Source organism: Aquarana catesbeiana, linkage group LG11 (assembly GCF_042186555.1).
Source record: "Aquarana catesbeiana isolate 2022-GZ linkage group LG11, ASM4218655v1, whole genome shotgun sequence".
NCBI classification, from domain to species: Eukaryota; Metazoa; Chordata; class Amphibia; order Anura; family Ranidae; genus Aquarana; species Aquarana catesbeiana.
Genome location: NC_133334.1, coordinates 250,470,764 through 250,488,841, shown reverse-complemented (window position 1 = coordinate 250,488,841; position 18,078 = coordinate 250,470,764).

Below are 18,078 nucleotides of genomic sequence, written 5' to 3'. Positions count from 1 at the left end.
AGTGGTCAGTGTAGTGGACAGAGCAGTGGTCAGTGTAGTGTAGCGGTCAGTGTAGTGGTGGTCAGTGTTGTGTAGTGGACAGAGCAGTGGTCAGTGTAGTGTAGTGGACAGAGCAGTGGACAGAGCAGTGTAGTGGTCAGAGCAGTGTAGTGGTCAGTGTAGTGGTCAGAGCAGTGTAGTGGACAGAACAGTGGTCAGTGTAGTGGTGGTCAGTGTTGTGTAGTGGACAGAGCAGTGGTCAGTATAGTGGTCAGTGTTGTGTAGTGGACAGAGCAGTGGACAGTGTAGTGGACAGAGCAGTGGTCAGTGTTGTGTAGTGTAATGGGCAGTGTAGGAACTGGGTAGTGTAGTGGTCAGGGTAGTGGACAGGTAGGTCAGTGTAGTGGCCAGTATAGGAAGCAGTTAGGTTACTGTAGTGGTCAGGTGGGTTAGTGTTGGAATCAGGTAGGTTACTGTAGTGGTCAGTGTAGGAATCAGGCTGGTCTGTACTATTGTAGGAAGAGAAGGGACTCAGGGAGTGCTAAAAGCCTACAGGTTAGGGGGTGCAAATTACTTGCCTTGACCCGGGCGCTGACAACCCACGCTACGCCACTGGTCCTGACCCACATGGAGGAACTCAACACCCCTGTAACCATTATCTGTTACAGGGCTGTTGAGTTCCTCCAGAGCTGTTAAACACAGATCCACCTCCTGTCAGGGAAGAGGAGACAGTTTGTGTGTTCCTAGTATATAGGAACACCGATCGGTCTCCTCCCCTAGTCAGTCCCCTCCCCCTACAGTTAGAATCACTCCCTAGGTAACACATTTAGCCCCTTGATCGCCCCCTAGTGTTAACCCCTTTCCTGCCAGTGAAATTTATACAGTAATCAGCGCATATTCATAGCACTGATCACTGTATAACTGTCAGTGGTCCCAAAATAGTGTCAAAAGTGTCCGATATGTCCGCCGCAATGTCACAGTCACAATAAAAATTGCAGATCACCACCATTACTAGTATAAAAAATAATAATAATAAAAATGCCATAAATCTATCCCCTATTTTGTAGACGCTATAACTTTTGCGCAAACCAATCAATATATGCTTATTTTTACCAGAAATATGTAGAAGAATACATATCAGCCTAAACTGAGGAAAAAAATAGTTTTTGTATTTTTTAAAATTGGGATATTTATTATAGCAAAAAGTAAAAAATATTGTGTTTTTTTCAAACTTGAAGCTTTTCTTTTGTTTATAGCGCAAAAAATAAAAAAACGCAGAGGTGATCAATACCACCAAAAGAAAGCTCTATTTATTTAATTTGGGTACAGTGTTGCATGACTGCACAATTGTCATTCAAAATGTTACAGCTCTAAAAACTGAAAATTGGCCTGGACGGGAAGGGGGTGAAAATGTCCGGTATTGAAGTGGTTAACTAAGTGACAGTCCTAAGGTGATAAATTAAATCTTCCTCCACGCTTCATCAGATAGCTCTTCATAAATAATAACACCACCATGATCTGCAGCCTTATAGTCAATAAAATACGCTTACCAAAGCAAATTGACTCTTTCTACCAGAGAAAAGAGTACAAATTTGCTTGTGCATCCTATAGTTCCCATCTAAGATAATTTGCACCTTTTTTTGGTCTGATTACACCCTCATCTTTCAACTTGTAATACTCAGCCATAAAGCAAGGAGGCAGCCAAAAAAGCCACATGATGTAAAACCGCAATCAAAAGTTTATTAAAAATGCACTAATTACTTACATTGTTAAGGTGTATAAGCTCTTCACAAACAAAAGCTGGTCCTGGGACTCAGACAGATGACTTCCTGAAATCGAGGGGCATGATGACGTCTTGCGTTTTAGCTCCGCCTTACGTGTTTCATCACATTTAACGTTGTGCGGGGAAAAGAAGCTTTTGTGCCCCGGACGACGTCAGATGTGATGAAACGTAAGTGTACTTTATTTAATATAAAGTGGTGGATCATTGTGGTGTTATTATTTATGAAGAGCTATCTGATGAAGTATGGATGAAGATTTAATTTATCACCTTGGGACTGTCACTTGTTTCTGCGCATATTAATTTGTACTTATCTTATGATTTATGTTAATTGTTGATTATTGTACAATTTACATCGATTGATGTGTCAGCTGCTTCACTTATTTTTTCTGAGTGCGATTTCTCTTTTAGATTTATTGAAGTATAATATTGATGGTGACATGAGGAACTGAGGAGAATATCCCTTTTGGTGATACAAGGAGTAGTCTCCTTATTTAAAGGGCAAGGCTGTTCTTGACCCTAGTGTGAAGCGGGTCAACATTATCTGATAGAAGTTTATCTGAATGGTGGAGGAGTACAACACTGGTGGTGAATATCATTGTTTGTTGGCCCAAGCACAATTATTATTGGTGATAAATCTAAAGAAGACACAAGGCTGGTTTGGGGACTTTTATTTAAAAAATCACTGTGGACAATTGAACGTATATGAATTTGTAGATGATTCACATTGATATAATCACCATTCATCAACTATTAGTACATCTGAGAATGGAGTAATGAGTAGTGGTTGCACTGCACTTTATTTGTAATGATACAATGTGTGGATGTATTAGATTAATTTGAGGTACCTGCAGGCATCTAAGAATGTTAATCCAGTTGAGTCAATTATGGTAAGGTTGTGAAGCACTCTGTAGACTCTGCCATGGCAGAAATTTCCTACCCAAGCTTCCTTGAAGGAATAATGGATTGGCTAGGATGTATTATTCCCAGCAGCTTGAGAAGACACCATGTCTGTCAACTGTTTCAGCTCACCCTTCCATACACACAAGCATAACATTTCTCTGGATACAAGTTTGCATGTTTTTCTAGTATATTGTGTTAGGAAGATTGATTGGCAGCCCACATGTCACCACTGCTATGGCCAAATCCTGGACCATTTTGACTGGCAAAGCTTCAGAAGTTTCTGGTGAAGTTTGTCTGCCCCATTCTGCTTCACCCATATTTCTACTGGCCATTCTGTCAAGACATCCCAGCAATGGACGAAGAGTAAATTTCCAAAAAAAACAAAACGTTTTGGAGCTTTGCCAATTAAATGGACCTAGGATCTCCACCATATTGGCTCTTTCACCTCTAAATGTCTGTAATTTATACTCTACTGCATTTATTTTTCTATGACAGGGTCACTTTAATGTCTGTTAATAATGTTGGATAGGCATTGTCTTCCCATTACTATTCAATTATTGGCTGCCAATAACTTAATTTGGCAATACCTTCACTAAAGTGTTTTTGTTTGTTTTTAATATCTACTTTGTTTTACGGACTTTGCTTTCCCTGCAGTAAAACAATAAATAAAACCTTTTCCTTAATATGTCTTTGATACAGCAAGTAAATGCTATGTAAATTATTGAACACAAGGGTTTTGTTTGTTTAGCAGATTTTAAACACATTTTCAAAAATGACAAAAAAGAAAAAGATTGGCTGTCAAAACAAAAAAAGAAAGAAAAAAGGCATCAAATTAAGAGTGGCATTTTAGAGATGGAGTACAATAATTTCAGCATTAAATCTTCACATTTGTGTCGTGTCCTTAGCTTAAAGAGCATTCTCCCTGCAGGAGTGGACAGATGATTCACAGGTGCTGTGGTGAAATGTACATGTATTGTATGATTGACTCATCGGGTCATTTACGGGGTGGCATCAAAAACAGCTGTATAATGGAAGCTTAGCAGGGTCTCTATGATATGTTATAGCTGTTGCATTTGTTGTCAATGGTCCAAGGTTTGGGAACATGGTGGTTTTCAGTTGCCCTAGCCTGTGTACGCACATGCCAAAGACCAGAAGGCAATGTTCCCCTTTGTTACCCAGAAGTGCTCATGCATTTCTGGAACAGCTGTGTGCATAGCATGATGCCATTTTTATTAGCAAGGCAAAAAGCCAGCACCTTTCATACATGGCCAGGTCTTGAAAGACATACATCAGTTCAAGTGACTTGGAAAATTAAAGCTTTTTCCACCACACATAGATTGCAATTGGCTAACAAGGTAGCCTATCATATTGATTAGAGAGCTTGGCCCATTCAAAATGGATTTGGTTTTTGCATAAGAAATAAGAGCTGCTGCGGGTATGCAGAGGCACCACTATGTTAATTGCATGTAGGCAGGTTGAGCTGGGTGGTTTCCCCTTTTAGGCAGTGGGGTCCAACCTGTGGTCAAGATGGCTATGAATGTGGCCAAATACAAAATTGTAAACATACTTAACAACTTTGTTTTATTTAAAAAAAAATTGTATGTAAAAATTGTAAACATACTTAACAACTTTGTTTTATTTAAAAAAAAATTGTATGTAAAAATGCATTTACATTTAACAAGCACATGATGTTGAAGAAAAATGTGACAGTGTCTCTTTACTGGATTTTTATAAGTTTTATCTTTCCAAAGAAAAATATCCTACTCCTCCTCATAATCACACCTTACTCATGTCATCAGTTTTTTGCAGCACCTATATTTGTGAGCAACTATTTTGGAGAATGAAGCACAAGAAGGGAAAAATTAGAACCACATACGGTACTTGTATTATGTGAGTGGCCATTTGACAATCTTATTTTAATAAAAGTTATATCAATTCTGCACTTAGAGGCACTTTTCCCCTTTCTCTCTCTGTGTTACAAAATCAGAACCAAAATATCTGACAAGCACTTTGAGAATTCATTGAGAATTGCTCCTCCATCCATTGAACCAGATATTGATGTGTTAATTTATATTAAACAAATTTTAGTTTTATGTTGCCCTCATTTACTTTTATATTAAAAAATATTTTCAAAAAATTAAGTTTTATTACTCAGATAGGTACATTATCTATATCAGTGATCATTAACTTGTGATCTGCCCAACTTTTTCTGCACATTAATGTAGCGGCTGCCCCCACCCGCACTACCTTGTCAAGCTGGCCAGGTCACTCACTGAAGGGAGAGACACAGCCTTTCAGCTTCTGCGAGGGAATTTCCTCACTCCCTTTTCCTCTCACTGTGGAGCGAGTCAGCGGCATATTCACAGGCAGGGCCGCCCACTCTGCTCTTTCAATCAAGTGAGCACTGCAAGAGCAGCAAGGAACTCTGGGCTGCTTCATTGTAAACCATATAGGGAGAACTACATGTCCCAGCAGCCATGGCAGGAGAAGAGGAATCTTACCCCCAGAGGCTTCCTGGGAGAAGGGAGAGTTACCACGAGGTGTGAGGAAGACTGGATGCTGGAGAAGGGTGCTGTGGTCCTGGGCCTGTGTGATCGTTCCTGCTACAGCTCTGAGGTCGACAGCAGACATCCAGAGCTAAAGAGAGGACCCCAGGTGCATCTCCAGGCATCCCTGACCACGTGTGGTGTTTCCGTGAGGAGGTGGCCAGTCGGGCAACCTGAAGGATCAGTTTTAGGATATTTCGCCCTTGGGCCTCTGGACACAGGATTGGTGAGAGGGCACCTGCCCAATCCTTTTTAAGCCAGAACACTGAACTCCTGTGTTGCTCTGCTTCACTTAATTAGGAGAATCTGTGATGCTTTTACACTCTGCTTGGCAGTGATAGTATATGCCTGAAAAATAAAAACCACAGAGGTGATCAAATACCACCAAAAGAAAGCTCTATTTGTGGGAAATAAAGGAAGCAAATTTGATTTGGGTACAGCATTGCACGACCTCGCAATTGTCAGTTAAAGTGACGCAGTGCCAAATTGTGAAAGTGCTCTGGGTAAAATCTTGAAGTGGTTAAAGTCGTCCAAAGTCTTAAGAGCTCCAGCTATACTCAGGACTCTAGTCACTATACTAGTGAATTCATATGGTGGGTTAATTCAGTGCACTGGGTCAGGTATTGTGTTTAAACAGGCCTGTTGGGACTGTGGTGCTGGGGTGAAGAAGGGAGAGAACTGACATAGAGAACAAGGACATTCCTATACCCCCCTCCTGCCTGGACTCATATAGCCCAATTTAAGAAGAGGTTGGCAGATAATTCATTGAGGTAATATCCCTTCTATAATCTGTTATTCTCATATGTTTACCTCTGCTTTCGGGGTTATTTCACTTAAAGAAGTCCCCTGAAAGCAGACGGATTTGATCTTGGAGACTTCTTCAGTAACTTTTTGCTCTTTGCTCCACCAATATATATTTGTTTACTACTCAATATTACTGTTATTGTTTGTTTCATTTTTCTTTAAGCAAGTTCACAGTTAAGATCATTTCTGTGTTCACTATAACCTGTGTCGATTTACTGTGGTATTTACACTACATTGTTGCCAGCTGTGCCAGTGGAGTTGAGTCTGTTCTTGGTGTTGAGGAGGCAGAGTAAAGAGTAAGGAACCAACAATATTGAAGCGGCTCCTGCGGAGGTAGCGCTACAATATATGCTTATTTTTACCAGAAATATGTAGAAGAATACATATCAGCCTAAACTGAGGAAAAAAATAGTTTTTGTATGTTTTAAAATTGGGATATTTATTATAGCAAAAAGTAAAAAATATTGTGTTTTTTTCAAACTTGAAGCTTTTCTTTTGTTTATAGCGCAAAAAATAAAAAAACGCAGAGGTGATCAATACCACCAAAAGAAAGCTCTATTTATTTAATTTGGGTACAGTGTTGCATGACTGCACAATTGTCATTCAAAATGTTACAGCTCTAAAAACTGAAAATTGGCCTGGACGGGAAGGGGGTGAAAATGTCCGGTATTGAAGTGGTTAACTAAGTGACAGTCCTAAGGTGATAAATTAAATCTTCCTCCACGCTTCATCAGATAGCTCTTCATAAATAATAACACCACCATGATCTGCAGCCTTATAGTCAATAAAATACGCTTACCAAAGCAAATTGACTCTTTCTACCAGAGAAAAGAGTACAAATTTGCTTGTGCATCCTATAGTTCCCATCTAAGATAATTTGCACCTTTTTTTGGTCTGATTACACCCTCATCTTTCAACTTGTAATACTCAGCCATAAAGCAAGGAGGCAGCCAAAAAAGCCACATGATGTAAAACCGCAATCAAAAGTTTATTAAAAATGCACTAATTACTTACATTGTTAAGGTGTATAAGCTCTTCACAAACAAAAGCTGGTCCTGGGACTCAGACAGATGACTTCCTGAAATCGAGGGGCATGATGACGTCTTGCGTTTTAGCTCCGCCTTACGTGTTTCATCACATTTAACGTTGTGCGGGGAAAAGAAGCTTTTGTGCCCCGGACGACGTCAGATGTGATGAAACGTAAGTGTACTTTATTTAATATAAAGTGGTGGATCATTGTGGTGTTATTATTTATGAAGAGCTATCTGATGAAGTATGGATGAAGATTTAATTTATCACCTTGGGACTGTCACTTGTTTCTGCGCATATTAATTTGTACTTATCTTATGATTTATGTTAATTGTTGATTATTGTACAATTTACATCGATTGATGTGTCAGCTGCTTCACTTATTTTTTCTGAGTGCGATTTCTCTTTTAGATTTATTGAAGTATAATATTGATGGTGACATGAGGAACTGAGGAGAATATCCCTTTTGGTGATACAAGGAGTAGTCTCCTTATTTAAAGGGCAAGGCTGTTCTTGACCCTAGTGTGAAGCGGGTCAACATTATCTGATAGAAGTTTATCTGAATGGTGGAGGAGTACAACACTGGTGGTGAATATCATTGTTTGTTGGCCCAAGCACAATTATTATTGGTGATAAATCTAAAGAAGACACAAGGCTGGTTTGGGGACTTTTATTTAAAAAATCACTGTGGACAATTGAACGTATATGAATTTGTAGATGATTCACATTGATATAATCACCATTCATCAACTATTAGTACATCTGAGAATGGAGTAATGAGTAGTGGTTGCACTGCACTTTATTTGTAATGATACAATGTGTGGATGTATTAGATTAATTTGAGGTACCTGCAGGCATCTAAGAATGTTAATCCAGTTGAGTCAATTATGGTAAGGTTGTGAAGCACTCTGTAGACTCTGCCATGGCAGAAATTTCCTACCCAAGCTTCCTTGAAGGAATAATGGATTGGCTAGGATGTATTATTCCCAGCAGCTTGAGAAGACACCATGTCTGTCAACTGTTTCAGCTCACCCTTCCATACACACAAGCATAACATTTCTCTGGATACAAGTTTGCATGTTTTTCTAGTATATTGTGTTAGGAAGATTGATTGGCAGCCCACATGTCACCACTGCTATGGCCAAATCCTGGACCATTTTGACTGGCAAAGCTTCAGAAGTTTCTGGTGAAGTTTGTCTGCCCCATTCTGCTTCACCCATATTTCTACTGGGACATTCCTATACCCCCCTCCTGCCTGGACTCATATAGCCCAATTTAAGAAGAGGTTGGCAGATAATTCATTGAGGTAATATCCCTTCTATAATCTGTTATTCTCATATGTTTACCTCTGCTTTCGGGGTTATTTCACTTAAAGAAGTCCCCTGAAAGCAGACGGATTTGATCTTGGAGACTTCTTCAGTAACTTTTTGCTCTTTGCTCCACCAATATATATTTGTTTACTACTCAATATTACTGTTATTGTTTGTTTCATTTTTCTTTAAGCAAGTTCACAGTTAAGATCATTTCTGTGTTCACTATAACCTGTGTCGATTTACTGTGGTATTTACACTACATTGTTGCCAGCTGTGCCAGTGGAGTTGAGTCTGTTCTTGGTGTTGAGGAGGCAGAGTAAAGAGTAAGGAACCAACAATATTGAAGCGGCTCCTGCGGAGGTAGCGCTACATCAGCTATCCTTATTGTTAATGTATTTTATCTGTAGCCCAAGACAATTCTTCTTTCAACTTGACCCAGGAAGATCAAAAGGTTGGACACCCCTTCTTACTTGAGAAGAATTGTGGGAGCCTCTATATATGGTGGGTGGAAGGGAGGTTTGAGTAGTTGGGAAATCTCCTAGAAAAGGAAGAGTTGGTGGAGGCTTGTTGGAAAGGGGGCTGTGCAAAGTCTATCTCCTTAACTGGTCAGTCTTGGAGGTATAAGGGGGCCCCAATGGACAGTGGAAATAAACCATGCCCTGTTACCCTCCCTTTTTGCAAATGCCATGAAATAAGCATTGAGGCAAGAGAATGGTCAAAAGCATTGTTAATAATACCTGTTCAAATTTGAGCATATATCTTAAAAAGTTTCTGTTATCCTATCAGTGTTAGGCTGGATTTACACCTGTTCGATATGTTGCATTACATTAGTGAACATGCATTACCATTTGCTGCATTAGAGTAGCCCATCAAATGAAAAGACAAAAAAAATGGACATGCACATACAGTAGGTGTGAAGCTAGCCTTTCTCCCAAAGGAAATAAGCATTGAGGCAAGAGAATGGTCAAAAGCATTGTTCATAATACATGTTCTAATTTGAGCATATATCTTAAAAAGTTTCTGTTATCCTATCAGTGTTAGGCTGGATTTACACCTGTTCGATATGTTGCATTACGTTAGTGAACATGCATTACCATTTGCTGCATTAGAGTAGCCCATCAAATGAAAAGACAAAAAAAATGGACATGCATAATGTTTAATAAAGCAAGGCACCACAAGGCATAGTAGTGTGTTATGGCATTGAAGTGTAGGTTGCATTGAGATGATATTTAGAATGTATAGCAGTGCACCAGCATGTATTACACGCATTTCAGTAACATGAGAGGTACCACAACACATAGGTGTGAAGCCAGCCTTTCTCCTAAAGGATAATATCACATACCGGGTAGCAGAGCCTAATATGATGAGGAAGGTCTCTCTTACATCTCTGACTCGAGCCCCTAATAGTGTAGACAAGAGGTGCAGGAATACAGAGTGGCACAAGTGCATGTAAGGGAAAGTCACCAGAAGGCTCCAGTAAACAGGCAAGCTGGTAGGCAGCAGACTGAGGGAGGCTGGTACTGGTGACAGCGGGCAGCTGGTAGCAGACTGTAGGTCAGCCAAAACAGCAGGGTGGTAAGTGGGTACTGGTGACAGCAGGCAGAGTAGAAGAGTCAGGCAGGCCAGCCCATACACAGACATGATAGATTGGGTACAGGGCACAGGTAGGAACGTGGTCAGGAAACAACCTGGGTCTTGAAACAATCATTGAAGCAGGAGCCAAAGGAGCAGACAGGAGCGGAGGTCAGGGGACAAGCCAAGGTCAGTGCATTAATGAATTAATTGTATGAAGTTATATATGGGCAATAATACTATGTTTTACTACTAAGAAGCCAGCCATTGGAACTATACTATATCCCATGTCCGTGACTTTTTAGTACAGTTCTACTTCCCAGAAGGACTTAGCTTTTCCATTCATCCTATTTTTGGACCATCTATTATTTATTGCACAAATTGATTACTATTGGCACATTATTTATCAGCATTTTTGTTATTATTCACTAGTCATTTTAATTTATTTATTTGTACCAGTCATGAGTATATGATCACCTTTTGCTAGTTTTCATCTTTATTGGATGCACTTTATGCACTTTGGTAGTCCTGTTATAATTGTTTAACAACATCATATTTAGAGGAGATCTCCTCAGATAATTGCATCACTGCGCAAAATCATGCTTGTTGTTTAGTTTTTAAAACAGTGAACATGTATTAGCCTGTGCACAGAAGAACGTCCAGAGGAGCCATCTCATTTATTGGCATATCCTTCCTTACAGATCATTTTTTATCCTATTTAAAAAAGTGAACCTATCCTTCCCCTACCCCTGACCTAAAATACCCCAATCCTTACCCAGATGCATACTTACCTCTATCCCTCAGCCAACTATAAGAGCTTCCAGTAAAATAATCTTTGCACTGACTGCGCTTACATAATAGATCCCCATAGATCTCTATGACATGAACTCCCAAGGCAATATATGCTCCTTTGCACCAAGCACTGCTCATAGCAACATGGTACTGCATATAGCATAGCTCCCAACTGTCCCAGATTTTGAGAGACTGTCCCTGATTTGGAACAATGTCCCTCTGTCCCTCTTTCCTCCTCATCTGTCCCTCATTTTTATCCTAATCTATGTAGTTGTATATAAAATGCACTTTTTATTTTTCAAAGTGTTTCCCAGTGTTTCCCAGTGCTAAACCTTTCATCCAATTTCCAAATTTCTGCATTTGTAAATTTCAAAAGCCAATATAAAGGAATAGTAGTGGTAAAAAAGCACTTGTGGGTTTAACTAATCTTTTTTTTTTGTATAATTCTCTTTTAACGGGGCGTGGTGGTGGTGGTGGTGGTGGGGGGGGGGGGTCCTATGCCTGCATACGTTTGCTAATAGGTGTAGGTGTCCCTCATTCCCATCTCAAAAAGTTGGGAGGTATGATATTGTATTGCATGTAGTTTTCTTGGTTCTGAGTGAGAGAGAGAGAGAGAGAGAGAGAGAGAGAGAGAGAGAGAGAGAGAGAGAGAGAGAGAGTATACAGCCAATCAGACTGCAGTTTTCATCAGTTTAGAGCAGTCAGAAATATGGACAGTGTAAGATGACTGCTAATTGCTGTCTGTGATTTACATTTTTTTTTGTCTTATTAAGTACAGTGTATATCTTGAGTTAGGTTCTCAAAGCGATGGAACCTTGAAAGTTCGAGCACTCTTAAAGCACATTAAGAAAATGAAATATATTGTAAAAGCCTCAATTCATTGTACCAGGCATGTTAAGATCCCCGCTTTTATGGTTTGAACTTTGGATGCACGCCCTATTAATATCCATTACCGGAACAGCAGAGGTCAACATGCACTTCATCTTGGTTTGGCTGATGGTCCATCTGGTGTGCTCCACTTCTGCTATGCCTCATTATGGTGACTTAACAAGTTTTATTATGGACTAAATGCCTTGTTTAATAGTGTAAAGAAAAATCTCTGACTATGGAACATAGCCCTCGGCACCAGGCTATTATGAACACCCAAAACCCCAGTGCTTTTAGCTTATGGCAGTATTGTGCAATATTTTACCAATGCTTAGTGTCAATTGAAGTGGTTCTAAAAGCAGAAAGTTGTTTTTTATCTTAATGCAGTCTATGCATTAAAATGGTTGTTAACCCTTTATAACCACTTTAACCTACAGGTAAGCCTAGATTAAGGCTTACCTGTAGGTGCTTGAAATATCTCCCAGACCCGCACGGTCTAGGAGATATTTGCAAATCGCCATAGGGCGATTTCTTCTGCGCATGCGCCGGAGTTAGAAAGGGCACGCTATGCCGTTTCTAGGTCGGGTCATGCTGTTAAAGGCGGCTCACGCGCGGGAGTGACGTCACTCGACTCCGGCCAGTCACAGAGCCGGAGTTTGCGGCCCCAGAAGGAAGAGGGGTGAAGAATGGATGCTCGCTACTAACGAGGAAGATGGGGACATTGCGGGCTTCTCCTGCAGTTAAGTGTCACATAATGGGCTACTATGCGATGCATAGTAACCCATTACGCTTTACGTCTGCAGGGAAACAAAGAGGAAGTAACACCCATCAGGGTTTACTTCTTCTTTAAGATGTGCCAGATGTTACACACTGGTTACCTGTGGCTATATGTTGGGTGAGGGGATTTTATATTGTTGTATATGGGGGGACATTTGTAGGTTTCCTGCCCCTGGGGGGGTATGTGGTGGGGGGGGAGACAGAGAGAGAGGGGGAATTGCTTATGTGGGTGCTTTATGGTGTTATACAGTCAGGTCCATAAATATTGGGACATCGACACAATTCTAATCTTTTTGGCTCTATACACCACCACAATGGATTTGAAATGAAACAAACAAGATGCGCTTTAACTGCAGACTTTCAGTTTTAATTTGAGGGTATTTACATCCAAATCAGGTGAACGGTGTAGGAATTACAACAGTTTGTATATGTGCCTCCCACTTTTTAAGGGACCAAAAGTAATGGGACAGATTATCAATCATCCATCAAACTTTCACTTTTTAATACTTGGTTGCAAATCCTTTGCAGTCAATTACAGCCTGAAGTCTGGAACGCATAGACATCACCAGACGCTGGGTTTCATCCCTGGTGATGCTCTGCCAGGCCTCTACTGCAACTGTCTTCAGTTCCTGCTTGTTCTTAGGGCATTTTCCCTTCAGTTTTGTCTTCAGCAAGTGAAATGCATGCTCAATCAGATTCAGGTCAGGTGATTGACTTGGCCATTGCATAACATTCCACTTCTTTCCCTTAAAAAACTCTTTGGTTGCTTTCGCAGTATGCTTCGGGTCATTGTCCATCTGCACTGTGAAGCGCTGTCCAATGAGTTTTGAAGCATTTTGCTGAATATGAGCAGATAATATTGCCTGGAACACTTCAGAATTCATCCTGCTGCTTTTGTCAGCAGTCACATCATCAGTAAATACAAGAGAACCAGTTCCATTGGTAGCCATACATGCCCACGCCATGACACTACCACCACCATGCGTCACTGATGAGGTGGTATGCTTTGGTTCATGAGCAGTTCCTTTCCTTCTCCATACTCTTCTCTTCCCATCACTCTGGTACAAGTTGATCTTGGCCTCATCTGTTCATAGGATGTTGTTCCAGAACTGTGAAGGCTTTTTTAGATGTTGTTTGGCAAACTCTAATCTGGCCTTCCTGTTTTTGAGGCTCACCAATGGTTTACATCTTGTGGTGAACCCTCTGTATTCCCGCTGGTGAAGTCTTCTCTTGATTTTGACTTTGACACACATACACCTACCTCCTGGAGAGTGTTCTTGATCTGGCCAACTGTTGTGAAGGGTGTTTTCTTCACCAGGAAAAGAATTCTTCAGTCATCCACCACAGTTGTTTTCCGTGGTCTTCTGGGTCTTTTGGTGTTGCTGAGCTCACCGGTGCGTTCTTTCTTTTTAAGGATGTTCCAAACAGTTGATTTGGCCACACCTAATGTTTTTGCTATCTCTATGATGGGTTTGTTTTGTTATTTCAAATATAGTCCAAATAAATCAGGCGAGAAAGAAAAAAAATGAGCTAAAAAAAAAAAATTGCAGACGAGAGGTCAAAGAAAGGAAAAGAGAAGAAAAGTAAAGGGAGACCCAGGAATCTCAGAAGACAGCACCATCTTGTATTTGTCATTAGGGATGGGCCGAACACCCCCTGGTTCGGTTCGCATACAGAACATGCGAATGGACCGAAAGTTCGCGCGAACATTAGAGCACCGTTAAAGTCTATGAGACTAGAACGTGAGAAATCAAAAGTGCGAATTTTAAAGGCTAATATGCAAGTTATTGTCCTAAAAAGGGTTTGGGGACCAGGGTGTTGCCCCAGGGGACATGTATCAATGGAAAAAAAAGTTTTAAAAACTGACTTTTTTTCGGGAGCAGATGCTTAAAGTGAAAAAATAAAAGTGAAATATTCCTTTAAATATCCTACCTGGGGGGTGTCTATAGTATGCCTGTAAAGTGGCGTGTGTTTAGCGTGCTTAGAACAGTCCCTGCACAAAATGAAATTTCTAAGGAATAAAAGTCATTTAAAACTGCTTGAGGCTTTAATGTAATTTTGGGTCATGGCAATATGGATGAAAATCAGTGAGACAAACGGCATGGGTACCCCGCCCCCCCGAGCCCATTACCAGGCTCTTTGGTTCTTGTATAGATATTAGGGGAACCCCGCACCCAAATTAAAAAAAGAAAAGGCGTTGGGCCCCAGGTCATCCCTCCGTTTGTAAGTAGGAGTCGTTTGTAAGTAGGAGTCGTTTGTAAGTCGGATTTTTGAAAATAGAGGACCGCCTGTATATACTATACGGCCTGCCCTATACACTCTGTGGAAAATTGGGCCTTAGGTGTTGGTGGTACCAGAACACTGTAAGCCCTCACAGTTAGTCTTGGTGGGCGCTGGAACGGGCCCTGCTGTGAAATATTATATCAAGAATTGTAATTACATGCCCCTGTTAAACAGGGACAGAAAAATTGGGCCTTAGGCAGTGGTTGTGGTAGTGGTGGTAGTGGCACAACACTGTAAAGTCTCACAGATACTTTTGTTGAGCGCAGGAACAGGCCCTGCTGTGAAATATTAGATCAAAAATTGTAATTACACGCCCCTGTTAAACAGGGGCAGAAAAATTGGACCTTAGGCAGTGGTGGTGGTGCCACAACACTGCAACCCCTCACAGATACTCTTGTTGAGCGCAGGAACGAGCCCTGCTGTTAAATATTTGATCAAAAATTGTAAATACACGCCCCTGTTAAACAGGGGCAGAAAAATTGGGCCTTAGGCAGTGGTGGTGGTGCCACAACACTGCAACCCCTCACAGATAGTCTTTTTGAGCACAGGAATGAGCCCTGCTGCAAAATATTACAGCAAATATTGTAATTACACGCCCCTGTTAAACAGGGGCAGAAAAATTGGGGCTTAGCCACTGGTGGTGGTGCCCAGAACCAAAAATGTTCTTAGAAGCTATCAACATGAACATTGAGGAGGAATAGGATAGTCACTCAGCATAATAGGATAATAAAAAAAAGGAGAAAATGGCGCAAGATGTCACCAAAACATACAAAGGAAACAATAGCCAAAATAAAATAAAATAAAATAAAGTCCCAAAATGTCCAGAGGAGACCGTGTGGGGCAACAATAAGCGTGTAGATTGTAATGATACAAAACGCATATACAATATGGCTAAGAAGTCCCAAAATAGCAAAATGTGATGAAAAGTCAAATGAATATGATACTGAACACCAGCGGCAGCTCCCTTGGGAGTTGAAGCAAAACTCTGGAAGACAATAGTGGAAAAAGACAAGGTGCGCCAATCTAAATGCAGTATCAAAAAACGTGATTTTAATGTAAATGGTAAAAACAAACGGCCAAATGGCTACTCAGAATAGTTCAATTAAAATCAGGCACATAAAAGCATGTAGATAGCCCAGAGACGTCATGTCAGCTGCTCCCAGTGCAGGATCCAAAGGTGTTCCAGAGCGCTAGGGGGAGGCTGTCCACAGTACGTGATCCTCGGCTGGTGGGTGCTGAGTTATGAGAGGAATGATAAAACCCAAATGTCCGCAAGATGAAACCGGCGTGTGATCGAGCACCAAACCAGGAACAGGAAACAGGAACCAGATGGACCAGCGTGGAGCGCACCTGAGACCTCAGATCTGAGGAAAATGCGGATGCATTGAAATGTGTCATCTGACACATCCATACGACACTTCCATTCCTCTCTCTCCAGCGTCAGGTACGCTCCACGCTGGTCCATCCGGTTCCTGTTTCCTGTTCCTGGTTTGGTGCTCGATCACACCTAGGTTTCATCTTGCGGACATTTGGGTTTTATCCTTCCTCCTGTAACTCTGCACCCACCAGCCGAGGATCACATACTGTGGACAGCCTCCCCCTAGCGCTCTGGAACACCTTTGGATCCTGCACTGGGAGCAGCTGACATGACGTCTCTGGGCTATCTACATGCTTTTATGTGCCTGAATTTAATTGAAACATTGTGAGTAGCCATTTGACCGTTTGTTTTTACCATTTACATTAAAATCACGTTTTTTGATACTGCACTTAGATTGGCGCACCTTGTCTTTTTCCAGCATAACAGGATAGTCACTCAGCATCAGCATAGGCAGTCTTGAAGGGATCTCACATTCATAAAAAAATTAATCAGTTACATCAGCATCAGGTGCTTGGTAGCTGGTGAATCAAGACTGATTCATTTTTATGAAGGTGAGCCGATCAAGTCGGTGGACAGGCGCACTCTGTGATCGGTTATAAAACCTCCAGCAGCACTGAATGTGCGTTCCAAAAGAACACTGGATGCAGGACAGGTCAGTAGCTCAATTGCATACTGTGCAAGCTCTGGCCAGTGATCCATCCTCAAGACCCAGTAACCCAGTGGATTTTCGGTTGGAAAGGTTTCCAAGTCTGATCTTGCCCCTAGGTATCCCTGCACCATGTACAACAGACGCTGGCGATGGTTGCTGGAACAGATCAGACCTTGGGGCTGCGGACTAAAAAATTATCTGAACGCATCGGTCAGACGGCCACCTTCTCCACCGCTCCTTCTGTGACTGACCGAAGCCTCAGCAACACGTTGTCCATGAGTACCAGGAAATTGTAACCTCCCAGGCTCTGGAAACGCATTGCACAAACCTTGGCTTGGCTCTTGTCTACGCATGCTGGCAGTAGACTGGCATTCATTAGCTGTGGCTGCTTTCTACTGAAAACAAATTATAAGACCTTCTACACTTCATGTTTTGATGCACCTTGAATGTATGTAGCTCATCTAAACTTAAAAGTTCAGTTGGGCTTTAAACCTCTGTTGTGTGTATGTGGTAATCCCTCCAGTGTAAGTGTCTTGGTCTGCATAGGCACTTTTATTCAACATCCAACCAAAAAAAAAATCAGCAACATCTCCTCTGTAATTTCTCCATCACTGTTATGCCCCGTACACACAACTGAAAATGTTCAATGGGAGCTTGTTGTCGGAAATTCCGACTGTGTGTAGGCTCCATCGGACATTTTCCATCAGAACTTCCGTCACACAAAATTTGAGATCTGGATCGCAAATTTTCTGACAACAAAATCCGTTCTCATAAATTCCGATCGTGTGTACACGATTCCGACACACAAAGTCCCACGCATGCTCTAAATCAAGTAGGAGACGGAAGCGTTCGTTCTGGTAAAACTAGTGTTTGTAATGAAGATAGCACATTTGTCACTCTGAAAAATGTAAAATCTTTTAATGCAGCGCTTTCTCTTCTTCTTTATAATGCTAGAATAATGAAGTTGTTTTGCTGCTGATATTCACACAGAGTTCTGACAAACTGATTTCTTTATTATTTTTCGTGATCTCATGAGTAATTTTTTTTTTTCCCGTCAGATCTCCATAATAATGTTTACAATTTTTGTTTAACTTTTTTTTTTTTTTTTTTTTTTATCCAGATCTCCTGTTTTTAGTTTGTTTTTTATAGTGATCTCCATAATTTTTTCTTCCATTTTGTGTCAAGTTACCACAACACCATTATTATCTTGTATTTTTTAACCTCAAGGAGGTTGGTGTTGGTGTCCCTTGTTAATTTGACAATGTATTTTTGAAATGTACCTGCCTACTCACAAACAAACTGTCCTTTTTGAAGTAAAACACATAGCCAAGTATTTGTGAAAAATAAATAGCCATTTATTATGGGTCATAACAAAATAAAGAGGAAGGCAACGCTGGACAAACTGA